This window comes from Triticum aestivum, chromosome 3D (assembly GCF_018294505.1).
Source record: "Triticum aestivum cultivar Chinese Spring chromosome 3D, IWGSC CS RefSeq v2.1, whole genome shotgun sequence".
Lineage (NCBI taxonomy): Eukaryota > Viridiplantae > Streptophyta > Magnoliopsida > Poales > Poaceae > Triticum > Triticum aestivum.
The window spans coordinates 21,817,901-21,830,959 of record NC_057802.1 but is presented as its reverse complement, the minus strand read 5'-3'; the positions used below and the strand labels follow the sequence as shown (position 1 = coordinate 21,830,959).

General features: G+C 51.0%; 1 long non-coding RNA gene across 2 annotated transcripts; it reads left to right on the top strand.

Annotated features, from left to right (window-relative positions):
• The first annotated feature begins 224 nt into the window (after window positions 1-224).
• Window positions 225-12,516, top strand: LOC123076985 (uncharacterized). Of its 2 annotated transcripts, none has more exons than XR_006436328.1 (5): window positions 225-681; window positions 11,417-11,491; window positions 11,570-11,708; window positions 11,895-12,022; window positions 12,098-12,516. It is a non-coding gene; the product is annotated as an uncharacterized lncRNA (long non-coding RNA). The 2 variants fall into 2 exon arrangements; XR_006436327.1 differs by having other exon boundaries at window positions 226-508.
• The last annotated feature ends 543 nt before the right edge of the window (window positions 12,517-13,059 follow it).

Sequence of the window (13,059 nt, the reverse complement as noted above, 5' to 3'; positions counted from 1 at the left end):
AATGAAAAAATTCGATGAAAAACCGGAAAGAAAAAAACTGACAAAAGAACAAAGAAAAACAAAGAAATAAAAAGGAAAAAGAAGTAAAATTGAAAACCGAAAGAACAAGAAAACCTGACGAAAACCCTAGAAAAACCGTGCTACAATAGTGGAGAAACCGATAAGTCTTTGCGCCGCAACCCTCGTCCTAATGGGCTAGACCTACCCACAAGCCCAACTCATCCATTACCCGCTGGCGCCACAGTGCCCAACTGCCCACCCTAGCTTTACCTCTGCCTAACGCCGCCGCCGTCGCCGCCTCCCAGCGTGCACCTTCCTCAGCGCCGCCGCCCGTGTCCTCCATTAGCGCCACCGCCCCTCGACGCTCGCCTGCTCCACCGCCTTCACCTTTCTACTCGACCTTGCCGGCCACCCAACAGCTCCTAAAGCCACCGCCCAGTGGAGCCACCCCCGCCGCCGCCGCCGCCTTGCCCTTACGGTGGCCACCTATTCGCCGGAATAATTAGTGGTGAGAATGGGACACTCAATCGCGTCTTCCAGTATGTCTGCCCTCCGATCTGGCGCACGGTGAGCTCGGGACGAACCCTAGCTTCATGGCTCCCCTTGCCTGCCGGGGTTCCTCCACCTTGCTACTCCGATGAGTGGTGTTCGGTCTCAGCTCCATTCCGGGCCGCCCAACCGGTAATTAGGACCAAATTTCTATACCCGTCAATGTGCTAGTTCGCCTGTGTGATATAATACTTTGTGCCTTGTGCTGATATAGTTCCTAGATGTAGACATGCTCACAGAATACTGGATGTTGCTTAAGCTTCAATTGACCTTAAGCCCGACCAAGATAGAACTTTTACCAAAAGTTTATTGTGATATTTTTGTTCAAATAATAATTAAGGTGAAGTAGGGTCAGGAAGACAGGAACAACGAATCTCTTTATGATAAACAGATCCATTTTGCAAGAATCCCTCTTTCCTATGTCCTTCCCCCATCTCTGGTAGATAGTCTAATTTGATCCTCCATATCTTCATATAGACCATACAATCTGTAAAGGGTCCTCTATATCTCTTTCATCTCCAACATATATTCTGAATTTCATCTTCTATATTCTCTCTTTAATATTTGAATAATCTCCTATAGCTACCATTTAAGTTGAAATGGCTACAATCATTCAGTTCCATCTGTACAAAACCAAGTTATGAGTCTTAATAATGACAAAAGAAAAAATATCGAAAGCCTATGTTTATCTGTGCAAGAAGCACAACAACAGAATTCAACAAGGAGCTTCACATCTGTATCATAATCAAGTAGCTAGTTAGCTAGTTCCTCTTGAAAAAAAACTCCTACGGCTGCCATGAAGTTCATGTTCTGGCACCACCGCAGGAACGACAAAGCCCCTTGATGCGGATGCGGTCAGCGCACAACTACAACCAGGCCGCCTGGCTGCTCTTTCGATGGCACATCAAAACTTTGGGATGCGACACTGCACTCCCCACTCCCTTCGACTATCCTTTTCACCTCGCTCCTTGCTCTCACTCCTCACCAATTCCATGCCACCTGCCTGGCTTCTACTTCCGAGGGCATGGAGAAGCACGGCTGGCCCCCTGCTCTTCCCCTTCCTTTCTGTTTGGTGCCGTGGTGAAGCCATGTGATCCATCACCACATACACACCTCTGCTTTAAAAATTGAAGGAGAGCTCATTTTTTTTCTTCACGTGCACACTTGAGGGAGGTGGTTGGAGGTGAGGTCAGGCGGCGAAGCGGATCTGTTCGAGAGGACAACTAGATTATTTGGAGGGGCGTGTGCTGGGAAGATCGGAATGGTGGAAGACACACAAAGAAGATTTACCCAGGTTTGGGCCCTCCCTGGAGGAGGCAATAACCTACTTTTGCTCTTATTGGTTGATCTATTGGCCTTGGGCTCACTCGACGGCGAGTCATCTTGTCTCTCAATCTACACGGGTGCCTTCACATCTTGGACTTCTTCGTCTTGGCTCCACTTTCCCGTGTTGGTGGAAGTTGGGCTATCTTCGTATCCTAGGGCCTAGTACTTCCTTCCCGAGGGCCATGCGTGGCTTTCGGAGCCAGGCTTATAATCTTCTTACCATGATCCGTCAGTAGCCCCTGAGTAACGGGTGACTTCTTCGATCACCCGACTTTTTGGAACTCCTTCACGCACTTCCCGAGCCTCCTTTTTTCCTTGGTAAATCGGACACCTGCTTTCATTAAAGATGAGTGGACCAAACTTGCCTCACTGAAGCTTACATCCCACACAATTACATAGGGGCAAACATACATAAAAAAGAAACCACCCTTAACTAAGATGTGACATAGTTACCTACAGGGGATTGCCACGTGGTAGTGAGCACCAGCAGGGGATGACACACAACCATCTTGGTTGCACACGCGCCTGGCAAGCCGCCTCGCCACCGACCAAAGAAATCTCTGCGAACGGACCACATCTTTGTCCAGCACCAGCGAGCGAAGGGGAGTATCGGGATTGGGGCCTCCAGTCGATCTTCCTAGATGAGGCTTGGAGGTTGAAGCGACTGGAGAAGCCAATAATTTTGAATATGCTCTAACTTCACCAGCAGTAGGAGACTACCCGTGAACTGTGCAAGTATCTCCAAACTCAGACCATGCACCATCGCCTCTAGAATCAAATAGAGTTGCTTCCCAGAACCCGCTTAGTGGGCCTTTGCAATGGAGGTTAGAGAGAGATGCTAGAATCCAATTAATCTCAGACTTGACAAAAGGAAGGTTTCCCCTTGTTGCATAAGTCTAGAGAGAAAAACATCACCAGTGGAGAAGGGAACCGCTGCCATGAGAAGGAAATAATAGCCTGCAGCGTTTGTACACCGACCCGCTTAGATATAAGGAAATTAGAGATGAGACCAATAGAATAGGCTCACCGGAAATAAAGGATTTTGTTGACAACATCTAGCGAGATCAAAAGGGGAAAGCAAGGATTTATTGGACTCAAAGGACGACCACGAACTTTCGGCATAGGTCCAACCTTCAGTCCCCATTTGATGGCCAAAGGGGAAGAGGAAAGACTGGATCCAGGAAGCATAAAACTAGGGAGGTTAGTGGAGAGGGTGGTACCGGACCGATCTATGGCGGTGCTGAAGCCGAGAGAGGCAAGGGCTGTAGTAGCACCAAGAACGACCACGAACAGAGCTCGTCGGAGCCTCCAAATGGACGAACTGCACCCAAAACAAGCTATGTAGGCCAAAAACCAAAGTGGATATACAAGGGAACTGATGAGGCCGAGCCCCTCTCCCCTTCCTCTCCAACCAGACAAACCAATGAAGGAGAAGAGGGGAGTTGGGAGGCGAGGACTGGAGTTGAGAACAGAGAAGGATGGAGGAGAAAGAAAGATGGGAATGGACGGTCCGGAGGTCGAGTTCTCGAGCCTCCCGGAGGGGTCATGGGTGCTTGAGGGTTCAACAGGGGAAGAACGTCTCTAACCCGATTTTCGTAGCGTGACGTACTCCGAGGATCTCTTGCTGTACTCTGGCCCGCAAGCAGGGCATCCCTTTATCCCGGTTCCAAGCTTGCCTAACCTCGGGGAAGGAGCCCGTTTCGGGCACTGAGGTCGGCTATCCTCCTGGCCTGAGGCCGAAACTCTTCGGGCCATGGATGTCAAGTTCATGTTTTTTCACCCCGCGGGCCTCTTGGGTGGATCTCTCCAAGGTGTGTGGGATTTTAGCCAGCTTGCTGGCCGCACCCCACATTCCTTTGGAGGGTCACCCAGGGTTAGTTTCCCCACAAGGGGGTTGTACACCACCAAACAAGCTCGGTATTGTGCCACAACGTTTGGGAGATTACAGGAATTTGGGACGGAAGTCTATGAAAACTCGACCCTCCCGACCTTCATAACATGGGATGTCTATCTAGGAATCTTCCCAGCTCGGGCTCGTTCCAGCTCGGCGTGCCTGGGACTCGGTTTCCCCTGAACCGCTCTTCACTTCGCCTCTTGGTACACGCATCGTGCCCATTGGGGTGAGGGCGTGGGTCCCCATCCCTATGCTTCGAGAATTCATGTTGATCTTGGGATGACAGTAGTTTTGGCTCCGGGTAGGTGAATCGTCAGCCGGATGGCGTGGTCGTGGCAAATTAATGCAATGCCGCATCTATGAAGCGTTGCATCGGATACTTCACCATGGCGTCGCTTCGGGACTAGCGATTGATTCTGATGCCCTTATAAAGCTTGGGTTGGGGGAAGCATGGAGTCTTGCACTTGTCCTCCATTATCCCCAATCCTTATGGACTCGTGATAGCTTTGTCTTCCTTGGGAGAGGAGACCCCACCAGGGGTCCGATGCCGGTGCCTCGGCGTATTCTGATGCGGGGGAGGCGGTTCCTCGCCTTCCTTCCTCGGGTGGCCTGGTGCTAGCGGCTCGGGCTTCCTTCCATAGGCGTCGTCATTTGCGCAAAACATGGACAACGTCATGGACAACAGGGGCCCCCGTTCGGCCATTGCCATGTCCCTCGGCCATCCCTCCATGAACGTGGAGGAAGCTTGGGGGATCTTCTATTATGCTCTAGCAGGAAGGAATCAAAAGTGCCTTGCGTGTGTTGAGGCGGGCCATCGGGCGACCGAGGTGGAAAGACGTCGCCGCGGGCTTCGTTGGATCGAGTTTTTCGAGGAAGAGTTTCGCCGCGCCATCTTTAGTGTGGTGGGCACTGCTCGTATGTCAGCGGTCCGAGCGTTCGTCACCTTTGTGGAATGACATGTTGACTTGGAGGTCAAAGTTGCTCCGGGTGCCACCCCGTCGTTCGAGGCGCTCGAGAGCGTTCAGCTCGTAAGGGATGTCTTTGCCTCCATCGGGGAAGGGTTGAGGGGCACTCGTGGTGGAGGTTGTGCTCCAGAGGATGAGGCGAGTGTGCGTCGTCGCTTTTACCGAAGGAAGAGACGGTCAAGGGTGATGAGGCGGATTCCTCGCCCTCGCAACCCTCCCCCGCGGCTTCAGTAGAAGAGAAGAGAAGGGGAACGGGGGTTATTGGATGTGTAATAGTTGGGAGAATTTGGCTTGTAACCGATCGCTCTTGCATTACTGAATCTCTTGTCCTTTTGTTCCCATTTGCTCTTTATTCCGCCATCTGGTGACTACATGCGTAGAGAGGGAGCATTGTGAGTTGGGTGTAGTCAGGCAAAAAGGCTGGAAGGGAATGGGTCGCCTAGGGACGTCCACCCTGCTAGGCGGGGACGCCGTGGCCAATAGTTATTAACGGGTAGGATATGGTTGTTGAAGTGTATATATGTATTGCCTAGCCCTTTCCATGAGTTCAGACTTTTGGTTGCGTTGGCTAATGCATGAAGCTTAACATGGTATCAGAGCTAAGGTCTTCAGTTCAAAACCTGGCTTTCGCAATTTATCTAAAAATTGTTGTTCCCCCCTTTGTGTCCACGTATAGGCCTCTTGAGCCATACCATTGAGTCTATCCAAGTGATGACTTTCCGCGTCACACGTGAGAGGGTGTGTTGAAGTGTATATGTGGATTGCCTAACCCTTTCCATGAGTTCGGACTTTTGGTTGCGTTGGCTAGTGCATGAAGCTTAACAGTGGCGATCTCCAGTTTGCTCCGAGTTGGGGAATCTGGCTAGTGGCCTGCTCTGGGGGCGTATCGTGAATTCCTTCGGAGTACCTAGTGGCGGTTGATAGGCCGACAAAGTCTACCTCCCATTGGAAATGCCCTCACCTCTTGCTTTTAGGTACTGTCTCCCTAACCATGATGCCTGATGCCCCTCATGGAAGGGGTTCAACTTTCGACCCACGAGGCACGCCATGATCGCCCTTCACTCGGGTGTGCTAGCAAAGTTTAGGACCCTGGGGTCAGTTGTTGGTACCTTGAAAGAGCTGAAAAGCTCGGGGCTGAAAAGCTAGGTCTCCCCATGTTGTTTCCTTCCTTCGTCTGTTCCCTTCTCCATTCCGGCAACACTGGTCAAAAGGCCTCCAGATTAGCCTCCCTGATCGATCAAACTCAGGAAGGGGGTAGTCCCCAAGCCCCCGAGTTAAGCCCATCCAGGTGTTTTGTCTCGGAGGGCGCTCGAGCTCGGCTGCAGGGATTCTTTGTGCAACATCCTTGACGCCAACCGGGCAGGACAATTCGCATTTGTTGGAGCTTTCTTTTGCCTGCAAGTGTCCTTGGCTAGGTCGACGCCGAGGGAAATTGCCTGGTCTTTCTCAAAGTAGTAGGCCGGTGGGCGTTCGACCGAGGTGTTGTAATGCTGTTACTTAAGCTTGGTCAGCCCGGAACGCGCCATGATCCGCGAGCGGAAGTCCTGACCTTGTTGATGATCTCCAACGACTTTAACTTGATGTCCCCCAGCTGAAGGACTCGGGGTCTCGGCGCTCAGCTCTGGCATGGGAGCGTTCCAACCCACTTTGCGGTTATGAGCAGCTCATGGGAGGGTACATGAGTCCTGCTTGCCTTCGAGGCTTTCCTGGACGATCCAATGATGGATGCTACTCCCGTCATTGTGGAGACTTGGTCTCCCTTTCTTCGGACGTCGCTCGGGTGGTCAATCCCTTTACCGTTGTCGAAACTGGGGCACACTTGACGGCTTCTTCGTCTCAGGACTCGGTGCTCCCAATCATTGGCTAGCATGTACTTCACGTGTTTTACCTCACCACTCCTCGCCCGAAGTCAAAGATACAACTTCACGTGTTTTACCTCACCACTCCTCACCAAAAGTCGAAGAAACAACTTCTCAAGTCGAACCCCATCAGCCCCCTGTTCAACGATTTGGATACTCAGAATGTTGGTCTCGGGGGATCCCTGCATCCACCTTCCCCTTTTGACCCTGGCGAGCATCCGGTCACGGTCGGGCTCTGGGCCAGCGTTGGAACGGTAGGCAAGTTTGGGCGTACAGAGTTGACCGCCGATGATGGGTCGGACACAAGTTGACCTACCTAATGGCGCTCCTTATCCGGGAGATCAGGGGTTGTGTCCTTGTGTGACGATAACTCCCCTGGGGCCCGTCAGCTAGAGCTGAAGACGTGCGTAGCAAGGGGTGGCCTTGAAGAGCACGAAGTTGGGACGTCCAAAAACAGTGGAGTACAGCGTGTACTTCAAAACGCAACCCGTTGGTCCATGGGTTGCACGGTGAGCTGAGGATGACTCAGAGGTTAACCCTCCCCAAGGCTTGGGAGCAATGCACGCAGACAACCTCGTGGATGGGAGAGCGGACCAGCTCAACGCTGGAGCAGGAGACTTATAAGCTATCCAACACTCTGGCATGGATGATGTTTACGACGCTCCCTTCAATCCATTAGCACCTTCCGGATTGTAGCCCCGAAGATGAGGGGCTTAGGTACCAATGGGAAAACGACAAGAGGTGGCATGACCCTTGTGAGTCCGATCGCTTCGTTTGGGGTCAGACACCTTGGCCACCTTGAGAATTGGGCCGGAGTGGGCCTGGGCACTGGAAACTTGGGGCTTAGGAGGCCACCGCCATGCTTGCCTCTCGTTGTGCTTCAGTCCTTACTAATGGCCTTGTTGCCTCCGGTGAATCCGTCCACGGGAGGTAGGGGGTCTTGTTCGTCGCTGTTTAGGGTGAAAGCTCTGGCTCGCTCCTCCTTGCGTGCTGGTGAAGGAGATGATACTCCTCGGTCTTGTGCCATGGAGCTTGCATGTTCCGCCCACTGCTCGACGAGCTGCTCTGCCAAGGTTCTGCTTCCGAGGCTCTTGGGCACGCCTTCGCTTTTGTGACTTGCCTGAGCGTGGCCAGGGCTGTCGGGAGCAGCCTGAGGGTGTTTCCACGCTGCTTTTGTAGGCGCGAGTCTTCTGGTGCTCCCTTGCTTGACCAACATAATGGTGGTTTCTTTTGCGGCATGCCGACGTATGATGCGGCACTCCACCGCTTGGTGCCGTGAACATTGTCCATGAAGGGGGCACATCTCCACCACGGGTAGGTTAGGTATCTTGGGGCTTAAGTTCTTCCAATCCCTAGACATGATGGTTATCCCATTTCTTCTTGTCCCACTTGGCACCGACCTGTCTTGGCTCCAGGGAGTTTGGTTGCTTGAAGCTTCAGGCGTCGTCGTAGGGCTCTTCCAAGGGGTGGAGGCATCCGGGAGCCGTCAGCCTTGAATCCGAGGGCACCAAAGCGTAAGATCTGCCCTTTGGAGTAGAGGATCATGCGGATCAGATCTTCGGCCATGTCGGGGACGAGGCGGAGGGGGTCGAGGAAGAGACCCCGGCTTGGTGCGAAGCCAGCTCGCACGGATGGTGCCATTTCAATTTGCTGGGATCGATCTCCACGCATTGCCCCTACCTAGCGCGCCAACTGTTGGAGTTTTCATTCCGGCAGTGTTGTCTGAAGGACAACTAGATTGTTCAGAGGGGCGCATGTGGGGAAGACCAGAATGGTAGAAGACACAGAGAGAAGATTTACCCAAGTTCGGGCCCTCCCTAGAAGGTAATACTCTACTCCTCTTGGTGGTTGATCTATTGACCTTCGGCTCATTCATCAGTGAGCTGTCTTATCTCTCAATTACAGGATGTTCTTCTCCTTTGGGGGGGGGGGGTGCTAGATCTCCCCCCTCCACCTTATATACCAACGGGGTTAGGGTTACATATCTAGACGCGGGATGGGTCCGAGGTCGGCTACTCGGGTGGCTTTACATCTTGGACCTCACCGTCCTGGGTCCTCTTTGCCGGGTCGGTGGAAGCTAGGTTGTCTCCGTACTTGGGACCTAGTAGTTCCTTTCGTGGGTGGGTGGGGGGGGGGGTGGCCTTTGGTCCGAGGAAGGATCAGGACCTCTTGGCACGAGTTGCTAGTACTTCACCATTGCATCAGTCATGTCCTTCTGATGCAGGCAAGATAGCTTATTTAAAAAAAATCAAAACTAGGAAAGTTCTTTGTTGCACATCTTTTTTTCTTCGAAATGGAGGCAAAAGCTTTGCCTCATCTCATTAATAAAGAAGAGAATTGTCCGGTTAATTAACGGAAAACCGGCACAAGCACCCTTGTCGGCCATCACGGAACACGACAGCCTTGAGGGAACGCCCAGCCAACCTGGCTACCAAAACAAGCCGCATGCGCCCCCAAAGAGAGAGCCGTTGTCAAAGTTGTCCACCGGGGTCATCGTCATCACTCCTCGAGCCAGTGACTCAAACTTTACTGAAGAACAACCACCGAAGAAAGCCTCGCCACAGCGGCTTTGCAAAGCCCGCGCCGGCCCATGCCAAACAGTTGACTCATCGCGTAGAGGACTGGCAGCTCTGATTCTGATGACGAGATTTGAAGAAGATATATGCAAAACTCGCGTCGATGAAGATCTTCACAACAGGACTGCCCAGCGCAGGTCAACGTTCCTACACAATACACGACAACTCTGATTTCCAGCAGCAAAAGACCAACGCGAAGACCCGTTGGACACGCTAGAACAAGCACTGACTACCAAGTTCTTGCCGCGACCAAACCATCACTCTTCATCGCCATCGTTGCCGCGCAAGGCATCGCGCGCGATCCATGCATCACCAGTTTGTAGGTGGCCACCTGCAAACCGTGACGCCGCGTGCGTCCAGCCCACCAATAAATGTGGATGGGAGAAAGATTTTCAAGGCGACGCCCCAAAGGAGGAAGACGACGTGAGAACAACGGTCGTTGCTTGACCGGACTGGTCTAGGATTTCCCCCAAAAAGCTTGCTTCAAGGATGGGAAAGGTCGAAGAAGACTCCATGGCGACGCCTCCAAGGAGGAGAGCGACGCCCATAGGCGCCGACGCCGCTGGCCGGCAAGAGCCGGGAAACTTTTGCTCGAAGCCTTCTGGACCACCATCCCCAACGCGGCGACCGCACCATCACCAGACCGAGGCCACCGCCTACCTCATCGTCAACCAACACCGATGAACCAGATCTGGCGACCACATCCAGCCAAGATGCAGATCTTCAAGATGCCGCCGTTCGCCACCAAAACTTGGAGGGGAGGCCGCCACCCACCCCAACATGCCGGAGGAAAGACCGCCGGCCAAAGCCTGCACCGCTTTCCGGCGCCGCCGTCTCAACGCGCACAGGAGCAAAAGCTACCCGCCGCCCGGAGACGCTGGTCGTGCCGCTCCTTGTGCAGGATCCAAAGTCGCCGGAGCCAAGCCTTGCCGCGCTTCGCCATCAGCTGGCCCTCCCCCCCCCCCCCCCCCCCCCCCCCCCCCCGAAGGAGTCACCATGCAAGAGAAAAAAGGGAGCCCCGCCGCCACCGTCCGCCATCCCGGCTTCGCCCAGCAGCCTCCTCCGGCAGCAGCGAGGAGGCTTGGAGGAGGAGGGGACTGGGGCGGCGGATCTGGGGCAACCGACCGAGCCGCCTTGGGAAGGTGACGCGGGGGTCGGGGAAGAGTATGGTGAACTGTTGCTGCACATCTTTTTGGTATGTTAAAATTATAAGTAAGAACTAGCGTTTATGAAGCCATAGCATACAACATTTGGCAAACATGTGTAGTGGGTACTGTACCATGCAAATTTGTGTGGGCTGCTCATGCCACAGCGCATTGCAGGTTTTCAATAATACGTAAATATATCTAAACAAATTTGCTATTTTCTTTTTTATGGACTTGACGTTTTCATGTGTGGTCGTAATGTTTATTTCCTACCAGTTTCCATTTCTCTCTACTGCTAATATAATACCCTTAACGTTATTCATATTAATGCATTCAATTTACCTGCATTATATCTTCATCAGACGTTGTTTTGATATGGATGGGACAGAGCGAGAAATTAGTTGCTAATCTTTCCCAAATGGCTTACAAAATGCTCCTTCAGTTATCTTCGCTGATGAAATTGATTCTTTATGTGGTACACATGGAGAAAGCAACAAAAGTGAAGCTTCTAGGAGAATCAAGACCGCATCTTGTACAGATGTGTTTGCAGTCTATAATGTTGTGAATTGTTTCTGAATGTGCCTTCTGCTGCAGAACATGGCGACTGGACATGCTTAGTTGGAATTTTGTACTCCAATAGTTCAGAAATGGAGAAGTGATAGCCAGACGCATTCCGTGTACAGATTATGGAGTTTAGCTTTTTCTACTTCACCAGTACTGTTGCATGTTAAGAGAAAAAATGAGCATATTTCCATTTGATTTTGGTCAAGCCGTTGTCCCCACAGATTCCTTAGCAAAACAGTGTTGGCTAATACTGGACAGGTCACTGGCTATTAGTTATAACACTGGATATCTGGTACCAAACACAGTACTATAGATTCCTCACCCAAACAGGTTAGGAATTTTGCTTGTCTTTCGGTAACTGTCCAGGGTGTTGGCCATAGTAATTATAAAGTTCTTGTTCTTGCTGCTACGAGTACGCCATATGCTCTGGACCAGGTTTCTGAACACTCGTCAAATACACTTGTGCCATTTAGGTTTATAAAGATTCTCTTGATATCTCTTGAGCAGTTTGGCAATTGACATATATTTATCATTTCAGGCTGTGCAGCGACAGTTTGACAAGCGTATCCACATTCCTTTACCTGACTCGCAAGCAATGCAGCATAGGTTTAAGGTACTGAAGAAATATCTGTGTGCACTACATAAAAGTTCTGTTTAGAAAGGTTGTCATGATCCTTCGCAATCGATTCAGGTCCATCTAGTGGATACAGCACACAGCTGATCGGAAAGTGACTTTGAGGTCTTGGGTTGTCGGACAGATGGATTTTCTGGTTCCGTCATAAAGAAGTTCTGTTCAGAAAGGTTGTCATGATCCTTTGCAATCCATTCAGGTACATCTTTGGGGATGAACCACAAGGCTTATCAGAAAGTGATTTTGAGGTCTTGGGTCATCAGACAGATGGATTTTCTGGTTCCGACATTGTTGTCGGTGTAACATCACATGTAGTTTTCGCGCAATCCTTTGCCGTGTCTGTACAATGTGACAGGTGTCTGATTCTTTTGCTATTTGTTAACAGGTGAAAGATGTGTTGTTTGAGCCCTCGCGCAAGACACAGGATGTAATGTTCTTCTTTTAGACTGATGGTGGCACTGTCCAGACTACGATCCAGGAGCTTGCATCCAAAGGCGCCTGATCGCATCACAGGTAAGATACTATAGGTGATATTTCCTCCGAAAGGTCTGTGAAATTGAATAGGTATGGTGTATTGCTGGGTTGCAGATTCTTTCACCCCTGATCCCAGTGACTGATGTCAAGAAAGTCCTCGCTGGCAGAGGCCGGCCGTTGGCAAGACAGACCTGGAGGTACACGAGAAGTTCAGGTGACAGTTCAGCAAGGAGGGTTGATTCGCTGCAAGTACTCTCTGAACTCAATAAGTGTATTAAAGAGAACGATTCTTAAGGTGGGGAGTCCTTGTGGTGTAGCTTGATAGTAGTTGTTTTCAGTTTCTCTGATTTTCCTTTGTGTAACTTTTGTTGTGCCCTTAGGTCATAATTAGTTTGGCATCTAAAACTACTTTTTACTCTTTTCGACGGCGTGTGTTAACGTCAGTTTTGTGCCGGGCTACCTGCAACGAGACCTGAATCATGTAAGCTCCACTTGACAGCTGAATTATACGTTGTCCTGTGGATTCAGTGGTACCTCCTGTCAACTTTTATGAATTGGTACCTTGTGGGGCTCAGCCTCAGGCGCGGACGCTAGTTACTAACTGCATCTATATTTAGTTGGTACGAGACTTGCAACAGTTGCAGCATCATTACTACATGTCGTACGCTCCCTGACGGGCTGCTGGAGCTTTCATTGGACTGCTCAAGAAAGCACACAACTTGATTTTCTAGAAGGTCTTAATTGCCGTAAATTTCAACAACTAATAATAAGATCAATGCTGGCAAGTACACATATATGCTAGCCCCACGGAGGTATATTCTTCTACCATTTCTTTCGATTACAAAGAAGATGAACGCATCCACGACACAACCAAGAGTCCTCTAACATGTGCTTGACGACAGTGGAGTCGTGCCCTCACAACTCTCGCCTAGCGCATGTTTTCGTCGACTCCTCTTCCTTTAGATGCGCATTTCAGAAGAACCAAACCACTAGCAAATGGACCAACGTGTCCAATTGTGTTTATATAAACAATATAACTACAAAGCACAAGACACAAAGGTTCATGCATGCATGTA